Source organism: Sander vitreus, chromosome 4, assembly GCF_031162955.1.
Source record: "Sander vitreus isolate 19-12246 chromosome 4, sanVit1, whole genome shotgun sequence".
Lineage (NCBI taxonomy): Eukaryota > Metazoa > Chordata > Actinopteri > Perciformes > Percidae > Sander > Sander vitreus.
The window spans coordinates 26938681-26956239 of NC_135858.1; the positions used below are offsets into that span (position 1 = coordinate 26938681).

Genomic DNA, 17559 nt, shown 5'->3' on the forward strand with positions numbered 1-17559 from the left:
CACCCATTAATTCACTTGCAGGGTTTCACCATAAGATGGTGCTTCCTTCACAAAGTGTAGTGAGAGAGCTAAGCTACCACTTGCTATCCCCCAGAGACATGAAGCCAGCTAAACTAGAGAAACATGGTAAAAGTAGTTTTATTAGCGCACGTCAAAGCTTTTTTTTTTTTTTATGTTGAACCAACTTCATTCCAAGCCAATTCAGTCTAATATACAGTAGTTGTACTGTAGTCATAGTTCTCTAGTCTCTATTCTAGTTTTAGCTAATTTATTTGAATTTATTTTTAATTTGAGTAAGCCCATTTGGTTATAATAAGATAGTCTTAAATTAGGCTTATTTGTTTCTGGAAGCATGTGACTTTAAAAGCAACGTGTTAGTGTAGGCCATACGTTAGAGTGTGTAGCGAGATATATAAAGATATAAAATGAAATGCATCTGTAGCACATAGCAAGACAATCGTGATTGGGGGGGGCTTGGAAACGTGAATAGGGTGGTCCGAATAGGTGCAAAATGACCATTCACTCAGATGCTAATTAAGTAAATAACTCACTAAGTACTTTCATTTCACTTATTTGAATGACAGCATGTTGTCCTGCTTTGTTTTACAGATGATTTTTTTGGCCATTTTAGGGCTTTAATTCCACAGGACAGATGAAGGGGAGAGAGAGGGGGAATGACATGCAGCAAAGGACTGCAGGTTGGAGTCGAACCCTCGGCCACCGCGTTGAGGAGTAAACGTCCATATTTGTGCCCCTTCTTTACCAACTGAGCTAACCAGCCTCATGTGGTTGTTTGTAACTTGGGAGCTTGAGATGTGCTACCGTTTATACATTTATATTGATATGTTTTGTTGTTTTTAGGTTACATTAACATATATAAGTAATTAATACATTCTTATTTATTTACAGATTACTTGCCACGTATACTGATCCATAATTCCAAAACCCAAGAAGGTCAGGGGAGTTGAAGCATCAGTCATCCTGTCTGGTCACAAGGCTGTTTGGCAGGTCTGCAGTCGGAAATGGACTCATCACAAACGGCTGCTGACGTCCTGCGTACTGTCTGGGAGGCAGATCTGATAAAACACACACACACACACACACACACACACACACACCCACCCACACACACGCACACACACACACACACACACACACACACACACACTCTCTCTGTCTCCTGAAAGTGATTTATCATTCTGAGGTAAGCGGACAAAAATAGCATAATGACACTTCCTACGTGTGTTCTTATAAAACCATCTAGCTGTGTGCCAACTAATCGGGTTAACAACCTCCTGGTGACATCACAATGATGCAGAACCAGGGAAAAACACTGGGCGATGATGTAGATGAAACACTCACACACACACACTCACCTCCATCATACACTCATTTTTTATTTCTATTTTCTCAAGAGGAAATATAAAATATTTTCTTTACGCAACCAAGGCATTTTTTCCACAAAAAATCTATGGTAGAACTTCAGACATTACCACAAAGTAATGAGATACATGTGGCAGGGCACCTTTAAACCGTTATACAACACCAATGACACTTACAGTAGAAAGCACTTACTGTAAACAAAAAAGGACTGTTATGATTAAATTAATTTGCATGCAATACTCCCCCATAGACACAATCTAAAGCTCTGCACGTATCTGCTCCTTATGTGCCACAGTGGAAAACTAAATAATAAAAACAATACCAAAGTTTTAACTACAGCGAAACGTAGCTGCATGCACACTCAAGACAAAAACCAAGTCTACGACACAGTGAAATTAAAAAATAACTTTTTCCAAGTTTTCATCTTCATGTTTATCTCTTGGACACGCTAAATATGTGTCTCTTCTCTTTTCCTCTAAAAAGGCAAAACATATTTTTTAAAATGACTTTTTCCAAGCGAACCCACTCAATCATTTAAAACCAAACTCGGCCTCGTGGGTGGCTAGCAGAGTAAAATGTAAGTAGGAGGTGTGTGTTTGGATTTCAGCTGGGGAGTGCAGTATTGGTATTGTTATGAGAAATTAACTAATTAATTAATGAATTCAAACCTTATACTGTATGTGTGTGGAGGCCAGCAATCCTTTGCAGCCCTCTCTATAAAGCTCCATATTACAAAGCCATGCCCACTTTTCAGACCAAATCTGAATGATTTATTTATATCCCCCTGATAACTAAACCCTGGCCACATATTGTGTTTCACTCAGATATACATCACATTACAGCACTCTATAAATACTTACATTTTGTGGGGACACATGCAGTCTTTCTGCACAGTGACTGTATTGGGCAATAATAACCCCCCAGGGGGATCCGCTGTTGCTTAATTTGGACAATTGGCCTTTTTCACAGCAGAGATTTTGACATGTTAGGAGAGTAGGAAAACACAGGTGTTACTACTAACATTAACAATAAATATGTTTTGTTGAAGTATCCCTGTAAACGTACAATGACCGTAAAAGCAGAGACAGCTTCAGTTCCTAAATCAGCACCACCACAGACCACAGCAACAAATCTGAACACAAAAGAAGATAAAATGAGTGACAATGTAAAAGTTACATTATTCTCATCAGTACAGTTGTCCCGTGTTTGTCTCAAATGTTTTTTTTCGGTTGTCAGTCAGTTCTCTTATTTTACTTTTTATTTAGGGTCAAGTACAATGAAATTGCATTTGAATAAATCACATGGTATTCCCCTTTTAAGAAGTTGAATGATTTAGAGTATGTGTATACTGACAACCATAATTGTCATCCTCATCCATTTGTAGAGGTTTTCCTTTATTTAGAATAGCTGGAGAGAGACAGGAAACGGGGGAGAGAGAGGGCGGATGACAAAGGGCGGATGACAAAGGGCGGATGACATGCACCAAAGGGCCTCGGGTCGGATTCACATCCGGGCCGCTGGCAAGAACTGAGCAAACATGGGTGTGTGCTCTACCAGGTGAGCTATAGGCCGACCCCCCACCCTCTGGTAAAATCGTAATTGGGAATTTATTGTTTTTGCTAATGTATGGTCTGTCTGTCTCTCTGCCTGCCTGCCTGTCTGTCTGCCTGCCTGCCAGCCTGCCTGCCTGTCTGTCTGTCTGTCTGCCTGCCTGCCTGCCTGTCTGTCTGTCTGTCTGTCTGTCTGTCTGTCTGCCTGCCTGCCAGCCTGCCTGCCTGTCTGTCTGCCTGTCTGTCTGTCTGTTTATTTCCTGTTAGTTAAATCTTCGTTGCTGTGGCTGTCTGTGCTGTTTTTAACTCCTTGCTGTGCAGTTGGTTGACGTTATGAGGTCATTGATGTGATAATGTAATATATAATAATACATTATACATTTCCTTCTTCACTACATTCTACATTCAGATAAAGTTATTCAAAAGAAGATAAAAACAATCCCCGTGGTAGGTTGCGGATTAAAAATCTAACATACATCATCAGTTATGCAGGCATTAAATGTTCAACGTACACAGGAAAAATACACAAATAGAAAAACTAAATTACTCACAGTGCCTCGACAATAAAAAACATTATACAACTATGAAAGACAATTTGCACTAACGGCACTATTTGTATTCATATATTAATGAGACATTTAATGAAACATAATAATCCTAAACTGTTATACGTCATTTCACTACTGATACCTAGAAAGCACTCAACCAAAAAGGTAGACTGTTTAGATTAATTTGCATGCAAATGATCCACAATACTGTCGTCCCACAATTTGAATCTTATCTTGCTCTTTGTGTGTGACACAGCGAAAAACCTCTTTAAAATAACAAAAACAATACTAAACTACTTATAATGAGAGTAAAATCAGAGAGAACTTTAGTTCCTTAATCACCACCACCACAATAACAAATCTAAACACAAAGAAGATAACATTTGTGAAAAAGTACAGTACAGTTGTCCTGTGTTTGTCTCGAATGGTTTTTCTTACGTCAGTTGTCCTATTTGACTTTTCATTTAGGGCCAAATACAAGGAAATAACATTAGATTAAATCACATGGTATTCCCCTTTTAAGAAGTTGAATGATGTACTATGTGTACTACCAACCATAACTGTCATCCTCATCCTCATATGATAAAATCTTAATTGGGAATTTATCGCCATTGCTAATGTATGGAAACAGCTTCTCAGTAAAAGTGCGTCTGACGATGTATATGTATATGCCAGTATCAAGATCAGAGAATGACAGCTCTCCTCTGGTCCTGTCTATATCAACTCAGATCCTCTGGAGCTTCTTCTGCATTTGGAGAACAGTTGGTGAGACTGACGGGGAGAAGGCTTTATAGATACCATTAAAGAATCCTATTCTCCACATTCCAGACCATGTTGTGCTTTTCCTCTCGACAGTCTCTGCTGCTACACCCAGAAACCAGACTGTACTGTCTCCAACCTCAACGTCCCAGATGTGAGTCCCGGAGTCAAAGCCCTCAGAGCCCAGAACAGGGTGAAAGGAATCAAACCTCTCTGGATTGTCGGGAAGCTTCTGCCTCTTTTCACGTCTCACACTGGTCAGATCTTCAGACAGGATGAGTTCTGGATGAGCAGAGTTTGGATCCAGAATCACAGGAGTGTAGGAGACTATCGCCTTCATCTTGTTCCAGATGTTGAAGCTCAGGTTGCCCAGATGTTTGGCCACGTTTATCAGCGCTCCAGAGATCAGCTGTGGATCATCCAGCAGGGGCCGCTGCTGGACTCTTTCCACTGCAGCCTTGTAGTTCTGCAGGAAAGAGACGTCTTCAGCTCTCAGCCTCTCCTCTGTGGCTCTGACTGTGTCTGAAAGAGCTGCTATCTCTCTGCTCAGATACTCAATCTTTTCCTTCATCCTCTGACTCTTCTGCTCCTCTTCCTCCCTCAGAGCACAGATCCTGGCCTCCTCTTCCTCTTCTAGAAACCGGCGAAGCTTCTTAAACTGCTCCCTAATCTGCTTCTCTGTGTGTCCGGCCTGGACCTTAATGTGTTCTGCTGTTTGATCACAGTTTCCTTTAACTTCTTTAAAGAGCTTCAGTTTCTCCTGTAAGGGCTTCAGGGATTTCTGGAGCTCCTCTTTGTGATCCTGTGCAGCTTCATCAATGGGTCTGAATCTGTGGTTATGGTGAGTTTTGAATCTCTGCAGATGACACACACAGGTTGCTGATGGTCCAGACAGAAGAGTTTGAGTTTCTCAGAGTGCAAACCTCTCTGATCTTTCTTCGATAAGAAGGTCTCACACAGGTTCTTTAATACCAGGTTATGGGGTGGTTTACTCCTTGATGACTTCCTCTTACAAACCGGACACTCCTGTATTTGTGTCCTTGTCCACCAGTCCTGGAGACAGTCTTTACAGAAGCTGTGGCTACATGACAGGACAACCGGATCTTTGAAGATTTCATGGCAGACAGAACAGGAGAGATCTTCTAATATGGAAGCCATTGTGTTTGTCAAATGCTGAAAACAGAGCAGGCAAACAGCACCTTTCAATTGAGTTAGTCATGCTTTTTTTTAATCAACTAGAACATTAACAGTTGTTTTCTTTTTTGGCAGTGGTAAACTCACATTTCAGTGTGTGAAGTCAGCAGCAGGTTGAAGTATCAGTATTCCAGTTTTCCCTCCTGTTCTTCTCTCTCAGTGGAGGTTATGAGTCTGCCATGAAGGGAAAACTCTCTCTGTCGGTGTGTCACATATATATATATATATATATATATATATATATATATATATATATATATATATATATATATACACCTGTTGGTTTCAGGTGAGTCATGCAAGTGTGTGGAACTTCATCATAGCAGCTATTAGACCAAAGGTTCATCTTTTTTTACACGATTGTTCCAGGTGGGCTAATGTCCTAAGACTTAGTACTGTACAGCGTGATCATAACCTTCCTGGATTGAATCCAGCCGGATCATTGTTGCATGTCATCTCCTTTGTGTTTCTCCCGTCATTTCCAGTCTCCTCTTTACTAGAGACTACAAAACAAAAGCAAATACTTCATTAGCATCATTTTTCTGTTTTGATGCTGCTACAGTTATGTGTACTGGTCTTTAAACAGCATATTGGACAGATTGCTTCAGATCAATCCTTCTCTTAGTGACACACTGACAAGTTGGTTGCATTATGGAGGCCAGAATTTGGTGTTCCTCACAGCCAAGGACTTTGTCCCGAGACTTTTGTGTTTGGTGATGTGTAGACATTTCTGTTGAGTTTAATTATAATTGTGCTGAACTAGATGCAACTGAAGTGAAGTCTTGCAGTTGAACCTGTTCTGTTAACCCTTGTGTGTTGTTCGGGTCTGTGGGACCCGTTTTCAATGTTAATGCATGTCAATGCTAAAAGAAGAATTATGCTATTTATTATTTCTTCTAACTCAAACTCATTGGGCTTAGCTCATTTTCTGTGAAGAACATAAAAAATAACTAATTTTCAATGACTGCACTTGGTACACCCCCACCTACACATAACTATTACATATAAGGGGTTCAGGTCTACTGGACCCGAGTGTATTTAATTGTAGGTGCTATGAAACTATGTTGTCTTTCTGCACCTGCTATTCCCACATAAAGTTACAAAACTGTTACATTTCAAGCACTTTCACCTGTGCTGATTAAGTTCTAAGAAATAAGCACCAATAATGATCAAAAATCTTGTTTATATTTTATTGTTTATATTTATTTTATAATTGAATTTCTTTGTTTTCTCACAAAAAACGAAAATGATCATACATGTGATCTCACAGGGGTAAATGGCAAATATGAACCATAAATTATGTATATATCATTGGTAATTGAGCTAAAGTAAACATCTGTTAAGGATTTTTACATAAATTGTTATGGCTGTATTGATTTAAAAGCCTAATAATGTGGTGGGTCCACCAGACCCGGGAACATTGGCTGTGTAACAAAAATATGAACACCTTACAAGGGTTAAACAAGTTCACATTGATCTGTTCGTTCTTCAACTGAAAGAACACACTGAATGAAAATGTGCCTATTTTTAGAAACTGCATCGACTTATTTGGATCTGTGTTTAACCTTAAACTTTGTGTTTGATCAGCAGCAGCAGCTGGACATGTTAATATTCCAGTATTTCAGTATTCTGTCTTGTAGCGGTCTTCTTTCAGTAGAAGTTGTGAGTTTAGTCTGAAGGTGAATCTTATTGTCTGTTTGTCTCCTCTCAGTGTAAGAGGAACAATGTTAGTTTCCTGCATGACAAGTCAGTCAAGAAGCTGAACTCTGTCACACCGTTTCTCGTAAATGCTCTAGTCCTTAGTGCAATAAACGCGATATGAGTTTAATTTTAATGAAAAGACTACTTATACTCATGCACAAACCTCTCTGCAGCACTGACAGACCTACATACACAGCTTTGAATAATACACAGCCACACACATACACATACTGTAATGACTCCACACAGCACTGGGAATCTTAAGATTTTACATTGATGTGATATTCCTCAGTATTCCTTTTAGAAAATGCTAATGCATCAAGTTAATTAGACAACTAATATATCTTGAATATCTTAAAAATGCAGCGTGTTGTTGAAATGAGAACATCTTTAAAAGGAGAAATAAGAAAGCATAGATTTGGCATAAAACATAACATGCTTTAACAACCATGGCAGAAATGAAATGCATGCATGATTCAGTGCACTTATAATATAAGTTAGATCCTCATCAGTTTTTAATGAAAGATATTAAAATGTTCCCCTTTGTGAACTTTGAATGTTATACTTGATCGGACATGTTTAAAGTCATCGTTTATGCTCCAAGTTCAATTGTTTATTGATCTATATTTCAAGATCCATGTTTAAACGTTTGTACTCACTAAAGAAAATGTGTGATCTAGTTCTAAAAGTTTTAAAAGCCACTTGTATTTTTAAATAATAAGAAAACTGCTCCCACCAGGCGCAAAGTCAGTAAAGCGAGGCAGTGGCACAGCCAAGTTACAAAATACATTTTTTAACAAAAGGTTGTTGTGTTTTTTAACAATACAACAATACAGCGGGTTGACAGTCCAGACAGAAGAGTTTGAGTTTCTCAGTGTGAGGGAGAGCCTCTGAAGCTCTCTAATCTGTCTCCAGTGGGAAAGACTCACACAGGTTCTTCTAAGCCAAGTTACAGGGTGGTTTTCTCCTTGGTGATATTTCCCTCCAAACTGGACACTCTCGTAGTGGTTTAGTTCTCCAACATTTCTGCAGACTTTACAGAAGCTGCGGCCACATGACAAGACAACAGGATCTCTGAAGATGTCCTGGCAGACAGGACAGGAGAGATTCCCCTCTAACACGCAAAAAAAAAAAAATCAAAACAGGCAAATAGCACACTGCAAATCAGTCAGTCAGTTAGTGAGTCTAACTGTTCTTTTCTTTTTTGGCAGTGGTAAACTCACATTCAGTGTGTGAAGTCAAGATTAGATTTGTTTCTCCAAGATGAACTATGTCAGGTTTTCAGGTCCCTGTTTGAACCTTTTTCGGCTACTCAGTAAATCTGATCTAGCTTTAAGTTCTTAAAAGTCTCTTATAATGTTTAATAAATGAATAATAAACCCGCTCCCACCAGGTGCAAATGCAAATGGTGTTCTACTGTGTCTACTATATATTTTGGCTTATAAATGTATCCTTTTGTTTCCACAGTGAATGGTATTTCCTCCTTGCTGTCATAATCATCACATATTTTTATGTTCTTGTATTTGTTTATTCCATAAACTGCTGAAAATCTGCGGCGTAATACAGTGCATGGCAAAGTTGCGCTTATGCGTAGGAATACTTTAACAAAATGTATTGCCAAACGATAAGCTGTCTGATGGAAAGTCAAAATCAAGGTCATATATGCTCATTAAAATGTATTCAGCAAAACTGAGAAAGCACTGCTAGAAAAATCAATACAATATACAGTTGATTCTTCATTTCATTCTTTATTGTTTTACAGATGAGGATAAAAACAATCACCTTAAGAAATCTCCTTAAGAAATAAAAAAGTTGGATAGCACTAGCGTTAGCTAGTAACTTAAGGGAAAGTTTGCCGTTTTTCTGTTCTGCTTAGCACTGCGCCATTGTAACAAACAACACTGGCTTAGCTGTGTCATCCACCCCAATTCACAGGCAAAACATTATTCAAACAAGTGTACATTTTTTAAATCTCCTGCTTTTGAAGTCTAAAAACAATCGTTAGTTTCGTATCATTCAATCATATGATTATCTGGTCTTATCTGGTTTTTGTGACCATCAAATGTCAAATTAAAAATCAATATAAGTGACTCTATTTCCAATGATATGAAACAAAGAGAAGCAGCTTCTCATATCTGAGAAACGAAAGTTATCAGCTCTATAAGGTTCAAAGAGGTGATCTGATCTACTGTTGCCTAGAGTCATCATTACGCAAGCATACACAGTATGTTTGTAGTACTTAACTAAATGCTGCTTACATATTGACGCATCAATATTATGTATATATTATTATATATACAATCTAATAATTGTCATTAGACATTTGCAGCTTTAGTGTCATTGCACCACTGTCTGAAAATTAAGTTGGTGCTCCCTGAGTATTAAGACGTATTAAGTATTAGTATAAAAACACAACAATCAACAAACACTAAAAATGTAAAAGAACTTTTTAATTTTAAAAAGGGAGCTGAATAAGAGCAAGAGGTGAAAATGTCCCAGCAGTATATATTGCACGTTACAGTTAATAGTTAACAGCTAAGGTATTGCACATTACCGATAAGTTAGCAGCCTCAGTAATAAATAGATAAATAAATAACTTATTGGTTAGATGAAATGTGATATGAGACTAGGAACCATTAAACAATTTCACAGCTTGCGGGAAGAAACAGTTTTTCAGTCTAGTGGTCCGGGCGTGTATGGTCCTGAATCTTCTACCACATGGTAGGAGCCTGAAGAGGTGGTGAGCAGGGTGGGTCGGGTCACAAGAGATGTTGGTGGCCCTGCTTCGGCATCGAGCGTCAAAAATGGCGTTGACTGCTGTTAGTTGAGTTCCGATGATCTTCTGGGATACCTTAATGACCCTCCGCAGTGGCCCCGGTAAACCTCATACAACCTCACTTCAAAAAATCAAACTATCCCTTTAATATAACACCGCTCACTCATGGTGCAGCAACAAAAATCAATCTCGCACATGCTCAGTAAAATCTCTTCAGCTCAACTAAGACAGCACTGCTAGAATTAATACAATATACACTTCATTCTTCATTTCATTCTTTATTGTTTTAGATCAAAACAATCACCTTTCCTTAAGAAATACAGCCATTCCTGAACTTTATCTACCAGCGCTGAGATGTGTGATGACCATGGACTTTAAAAATACCTGAAAAGTGAAGCCAATGCGGACGTGCCTTAAACCTGCATTCAATCTAATTTCCAACAGGGGGCGACTCCACTGGTTACAAAAAGAAGTCTGTTTCTATGGGAAAATGACCCTACTCCTCACTTGATTTATTACCTCAAACATTTTCATAATGATTTTATGGTCTCAATCACTAGTTTCAAGTCTTCAATACAGCATGATGTTCAATTTGTAAATTATGGTCCCATTTATTTTAAAATAGACAATAAAGCAGGGGATGCTTTAGCGGCTTGGCTAAACTCTCAGGCTTAGCAATGCTAACCATGGCACAGTGGATATTTAAATAGCTGTGAACTTGTTTTGGGTGTTTTCATCTTAAACATTGACCCTCTCACTGTGTGTTTTCACTTCTTTAAAGTTACGGTTAGGAGTTTAAAAGTTGGAACATTGTTGGTCGCCTAAAAATGTCTTGTTCAGCTTTCTACCAACCATGCTAGCTAGCGACTGCTGGCATTAGCTGGTAACTTTAGGGAAAATTTGCTGATTTTCTCTTCCCAGTAAAAACCCAGTACCAGACTCTGTTTACAATGATATGAAACAAAGAGAAGCAGATTCTCATATCTATTTATCGGCACTTTAATGTTCACAGATATGATCCCATTGTCATTTCCTGTTAACATGAGTCATCATGACACACACACACACACACACACACACACACACACACACACACACACACACACACACACTGTTATCACTCTAAATCAGGGATCTTCAACAGGGGGTCCGGGACCCCTAGCTGGTCCTCAGAGTCAATGCAGGGGGGCCTCCAAATTATTGTTAATTTTTGAAAAGTGTTAACATGAATCCAACATATTATTAGCAAACATAAATCTCCACTGCTTACTGGCCTGTAGGTAAGATAAACATTTCCATGTAGGAGTAAACATTCTGGTGGTAAAGCCACCTCAGCTATAGTCTGCTGTGGTCTGAGGTGCCCTCTGGTGGTGCAGAGTGGAAGTGCAGCTGGTGCAACACTGCTGCAACACACCTGACGCACACACAGATTTGTGCCGAGTCACTGTGGCATTGAGTCATTGAACAGCTGCCACGGAGAGAGAGAGAGAGAGAGAGAGAGAGAGAGAGAGAAAGTTTATCCTTCAGTATCTGGGTCATTCTGACTCACCGCGGGGACTGTGTGTGTGTGTGTGTGTGTGTGTGTGTGTTTGTTTCCAGTCCCTCACTATCCACCTGTTGCCTGTGAGCATCAGATGACACACACACACACACACACACACACACACACACACACACACACACACACACACACACACACACACTGTGAGGAAAAGAAAAGAAAGAGGAGGCTGAATATGAAAAAGTCTGAATAGTTGTGGAGGTGATCAAAGAGATAGAGATGGAGAGAGAGATGGTTCATTCATTAAGTCCCTCGCCTGTTGTTGATATTAGATATCTTCAACTTTGACCTCAATCCTGGAGAAAAAATGTACACAATGCATTTACTACTTATAATTATTATTATTATTTCTGTTCTTATTAATATTATAAGCATGAAAGTCCAGTTCTCAGGATAAATCACAATCATGAGATCATGAATCAAATGTTTTTATTTTTATCACGCATACCTTTTTGTTTGTTTTAGTTTTAGTTTTCCTGGTAGAAATACATGAAGCAAGGCAAGTTCATTTATATGGCACCTTCTCAGACATAGTGCTTTACTATAAAGACAGACAAATAAAATACCAAAAACTGATTAAAAGCTGTGGAAAAGTAGAACAGTCTTTAGTTTTAAAAATGGCTACAGTATGCACATAACTTAATTCCAGCCGTGGGCAGCATAATGGCTAAAAGCTGTTTCACCACATTTGAATTAAACTCTGTACACCACTAACTGAGCAGTCCCTGCAGATCTGAGAGACCTGCATGTATTAGCAGTTTGCAATGTACCCATGGATATACAGACAGCTGTCACTGGATCACTTAGATATTGCTGAAAACTTTAAAATGTTCTAAAGTGTTTTAGTTTGATGATTTCAAATCGGATTCATGCGTTTATTTGTGTTGGTCAGACATAATGACATCCTCAGGAAGAGTACAGTAAGTCACACTGAATGATATACGTAGGTGTTTGATGTGTCTCTGTGTTAAGAAACGACCGAGTTATGACTCTGAGAGTTATCTGAAGAATTATAACTGATGAATATAACGCTGATTGACCTCTTTAGATCGCTGGCGGTTAGTATTGTAAAATATAAACGCTGGGTTGGCCGGAGAAGGTGAGAGCTTTTGTCAGAATCACATCAGTGAGTGCGAGGCTGTGGCTATTTCCTGGAAGCAGTAGTTTACATACCGATCTCGAAGATGTATCTGCAGACAAGATGTCTGTTCAGTTTTTGTTAGCACTAACTGTGACGCCTGAGTGTGTGATTTAACTTCAGCAGCATGTATGTCTCAGATGTGAAATAACTCACTGAGATTATTCTCAGGTGACAACACATGACAACAGAGGGAACAAATCACTGGTGCTAACACACACAAAAGGTTTAATGCATTCACAATATAAACCCATGACTGTGTGTGTGTGTGTGTGTGTGTGTGTGTGTGTGTGTGTGTGTGTGTGTGTGTGTGTGTGTGTGTGTGTGTGTGTGTGTGTGTTTCGCCCCACCCTATAACCTATACCCCGAGGATCATGGGTAATCATAGAGGATGTCTGTGAGTCACAGGAGCTGGCGTGGGTAAATGTCATGGGTGGAGCTTTGCGGCGCTAAATCAAGGAATTTAAATCAAGTCAACTTTATGTGTAAAGCTCAATACTACAAATGTGCCTCAGATGGGTTTACAGCATACAACACTTGTGTGTAATGTGTGTAACTAACAATAGAGTGAAAAAATGTATTTTCCCCTTGGGGGGATCAATAAAGTATGTCTTAATCTTAATCCTCACTTAGACTCTCGATAAAGATAGAAAGAAATGAAAAATCCCCTCCTTAAAAACTTTAATTTAGAGAGAGAAAGAACTTGAGGCTATAATCAGTATTTTTAACAATAACAATGTATCAGATAACCATTTGAAAACAGTGTGTGGTCACTTGTAGTGATGAACCTACAGAAAATGATCACCTGAATCTGAAGCTCAGCTCATCTTTACAGGGCGTTGTAATGAGTTGTAGGTCAGTGTTAATTTGTCCGTCCACATCTTTACTGTTTGGTACCTCGCTCATAGCATCGTTTATGGTCTCCACAGGCAGCTTTTTTTTTCAGAGAAAAAGCTCTAAAGATCCACAGTACACTACCTGCTTAGCACCAAGACACTAGCTGGTGAACACAGCGGTGCATTTAGCAGCTAAAGGGCCAGATATTGTCCTCTGGAGTTGGTGGAGACCAAAAACAATTCACTAGGCTACTCCCCCGATACTGCAAGTCACCACAAATCTTTGGAAAATGTTGGCTGTCATTTTCCATAACTTTTGTACAGATTACTCACTTTACAGTTTACAAATAACATACTGTTCTCAATGCCTGGGTTGAGCTGAATGTGCTCCTGCAGTTGCGTAAAAATGTGATGGCGTCATATGGAGTCATCTACTTACACAGAAAAGGTTCTGGCATGTCAGTTAATCTTTATTGTCCCACATGAGGAAAGAGTTTTTGCAAGGCAGCGTAAAAACACAATAAAACACTTTAGAATGTTACACTCACAATACAAAATACAATAAAAAGTACATTTCTTTTATTCATCAAAAATAAACATTAGCTTTGCCATATTTCCTGACGAGGCAAGTTCCTCGTAAAAATAATCAAAATTTTATTAATCCTCAAAATGCAATCTTTAAATGATGAACAAGGGCAGAACAACACAAGGGAATCAGTTACTTTTATCATTAAAACAATTGAGTTATTTGAACTTGAATTAAACAAAACAATCATTTAGTGTGTGTTTGAGAAGTAAAATAGACTACCATCCAAGTCTTACTATTGTTGTTTTGTCTCTGTGGTCAGGGCTAAGTTCTCTGTGTGTAGCGTTAGCTGTAACTTCTCGTGTTACATTTAGGTGAAGTCAAAACTAGGGATGCGCCGAATCCAGATTTTTGGTGTTCGGCCGAATACCGAATCCACTGGTTAAGATTCTGCCGAATCCGAAACCGAATACTGAATCCTACTCCCATCCTCAGTCCATTAACACAGTAAACACATTAATGAAGTAAATAAATGGTTAACACAAGTTTTTAGCTGTGATTGTCCTTCCTTTGCCATTGCTGCATTTTGGCTGCTGTCTGTAGATTCCTTCACGCACAACTCATATTCTTTCGGTTGTTTCATACACAAATGTCTTAACAGCGGTGATGTTGTGTATTGTTCAGGGTCCTTGCCACCATGAGACAAATCGGCATTGCAAATTGAACATGTAGCTGGACTTGAATCGCTTTCTTTTGACTGAAAGTTCTGCCAAACACTTTTTCTGCTCACGAGTTCCATTTTCACTTTCTCACAGCCTACTGCATTGAACGGTCCACCAACGTGAACACCTTCCCGTAATCAACGGCGGCGTCATTACGTCGACCAGCGTAGGGTGCAATTCGGTGGAAAAAAATTCTAAGATTCGGCAGAAACCGAACCCCGTCAAAAAGCCCAATATTTGGGGGAATCCAACTTCGAACCCTGGATTTGGTGCATAGTCAAAACTCAATCAGGTCACCAAGGTGAGTAAATTCCTTCGGCAGGCTGTTCCTGTCTTATTGAGAACTACTTGGCTCTGATCAAGGCTGTTCACAGTTTGCTAGTTATCCCAATAGATGGAAAAGTTTTAAATTTTTCAACTGAATATCTTTGTGTTTTGGAATGTTGGTCCGACGAAACGAACAATCTGAAGCCGTCACATTCGGAAATTGTGATGAGCAGTGGCGATTCTAGGATCAGACCTAATGAGAATGTGACACGGATACAGTCCGTACAAACTATGTTTCTGTTAATGGTAATTGTTTGTCCTCTGTCACTAACAGACAAGTTCACAAAACGTTTTTTTTTTTTTTTACTATTATCATTTGTAGGGGGGCTGATATGAAATTTAGGGGGGCTCAAGTCTAAAATCGCCTATGGTGATGAGCATTTTTACTTTTTTATTTCAAGTATGCAACTTTTCTGTAAAGGGATAGGCCGCTGAAAAGGCACTGAAGTTCTTGAGATACGTAGAACAAAGCACAACAACGTTTTTCATATTCTCTTAAGTCTCCCACATATGAAACGGATTGTTGTATAAAAATATTTTAAGGATGCAGAATCGTTGTCAGAAATATGTATACACATAGCTAATTTGAACTGCTTTACATGCTGCTTGGTGGTTTAATCTGTAACAATGCATCACATTTAAGATTTTTGTGTCTTCATGTAAAAAGTAATTAGTTCCTCTGCAGGCAGAGGAGGCTCATCATGGACTCAGGATACCTCAAAACAATTGATAGGTACAGAAAATGTACTACATTCTACTGCTATAAATACAGGATTACTGTATGTTAAGTCCCAAAGACCCTGCAGAATACTTTAGAAAAACCAGAGCAGTGTACCACAGTGTAGAACTACTCTGTTACAAGTAAAAGACATGCATTCGACAATTTACTTAAATAGAAGCACAAACATATGAGCATCAAAATATTCTTAAAGCTGGGCCGCCGTGTGTCTTGTTCGTTTACAGGACAAGAGGATCTCCAGAGGGCCCTTTTGGACCGTCCCTTGATTCAAGATCTTACTTAAAGTGTGTTCAATTATAAAGGGATCGTAATGCTAAATAAAAGTGCATCAATAAAGACAAAAATTCCCTGGAATCATTAGTGAAGGTGTGTCAAGCTGGATGTCATCAGAGAAAGTTGTTTAGTGTAAGAGGACGTGAGAAACATGTGGGTGTTGTGTCTGTAAATCTGACAGGTCGTCATATCAGTTCATCTTCAGTTTGTGTGTGTGTGTGTGTGTGTGTGTGTGTGTGTGTGTGTGTGTGTGTGTGTGTGTGTGTGTGCCCGCAGAACAAGTAATGAGTGTCAATGCATGTACAACATAGAAGAACAAACAGGAAGCACTACTTTTACATGAACAATTTGTGTGTCAATAGTCTTGTCTTCACAGTTAATCTACGACGAATCTCTCGACTGCTTGCTAAATACTCACACAATCTGTTTCTGGAACAGCTTGTATTAAATTTGCAAATTTATTTTTTTCTCATCATCTTGAATTGTTGGTCCAGGAAGACAAACTGAACAGCAAGAAAACAGAAAAGACACAATTTGCAACTTTTTTATATATCATGCCGTAATATTTCCCACAAAGAGTTCAGGGAGAGGTCGCTCGTAGTGATGAACCTACAGAGAATGATCACCAGTCTGCCACTCCCCTCGGCATTACTGAGCTTTATAATGAGTTTCTTCTCATTGTTTAGCCGTCCGACAGCAACCTTGTTGTTTTGTTTCACTTTCACCACTCTCATAGTGCTTTGTTAACCCTTGTGTTGTCTTCCCGTCATCCATGAACTCGTTGTCCTTCCAGGTTGAAAATGAACTATTTTTTTGCGCTTTTTCTGAAAAAAATGATTTGGTCACTTATATGCACCACTAACACTAACTTGTGTTGATTTTAAGGACAATTCCGGCGCAAAACGAACCTAGGGGTTAATAACAGATGTGTTTAGAAAGACAGTAGCTCCCAAGACGGAAACCGCCTGTCTACGAGAACGCGACTGTCTTTATAATCTATCTTTTTAATAAACTGTCTGTACACTTACAAAGTTAATATTAGCGTTGTAAGCTAATCTCTGGTCTGCGCTAGCTTGTTTCAAGCTACAAACACATTTAATTAGCATGAAAACATGTCCCAGAGAGCGATCGAGTGGGTACACATCTGTTATTAACCCCTAGGTTCGTTTTGCGCTGGAATTGTCCTTTAATAAGTTTTACACTTATGCTTGGAACATTGGTCAGCAAACCTCATTCATTCATTCATTCATTATACCTAATGTTTTTGTTAAAAAAAAAAAAAGCAGAATTTTTTTTTTTGCCTAATAGTTAAGATCAGAGGATGTTGAGTGGATCACAGACTGATTTATGTCAAAGTTTAGTCAGGACACTGTTTTGAAACCATTTAATCCATGTTATTTTTGGGCAATTTGGTTGAAAGAAACCCATAGCATTTAAACCTCCAGGAAGAGGTTAAAAATCCAGGATGCAAGACGTAATGTATGTAAATTTGAGATGGGGTTGGGCTTGCCAGATATTTTGAAATC

General features: G+C 38.9%; 1 pseudogene; it reads right to left on the reverse strand.

The window, feature by feature from the left end:
• Window positions 1-4028: 4028 nt before the first annotated feature.
• Window positions 4029-5450, reverse strand: LOC144516326 (nuclear factor 7, brain-like; annotated as a pseudogene).
• Between the last annotated feature and the right edge of the window lie 12109 nt (window positions 5451-17559).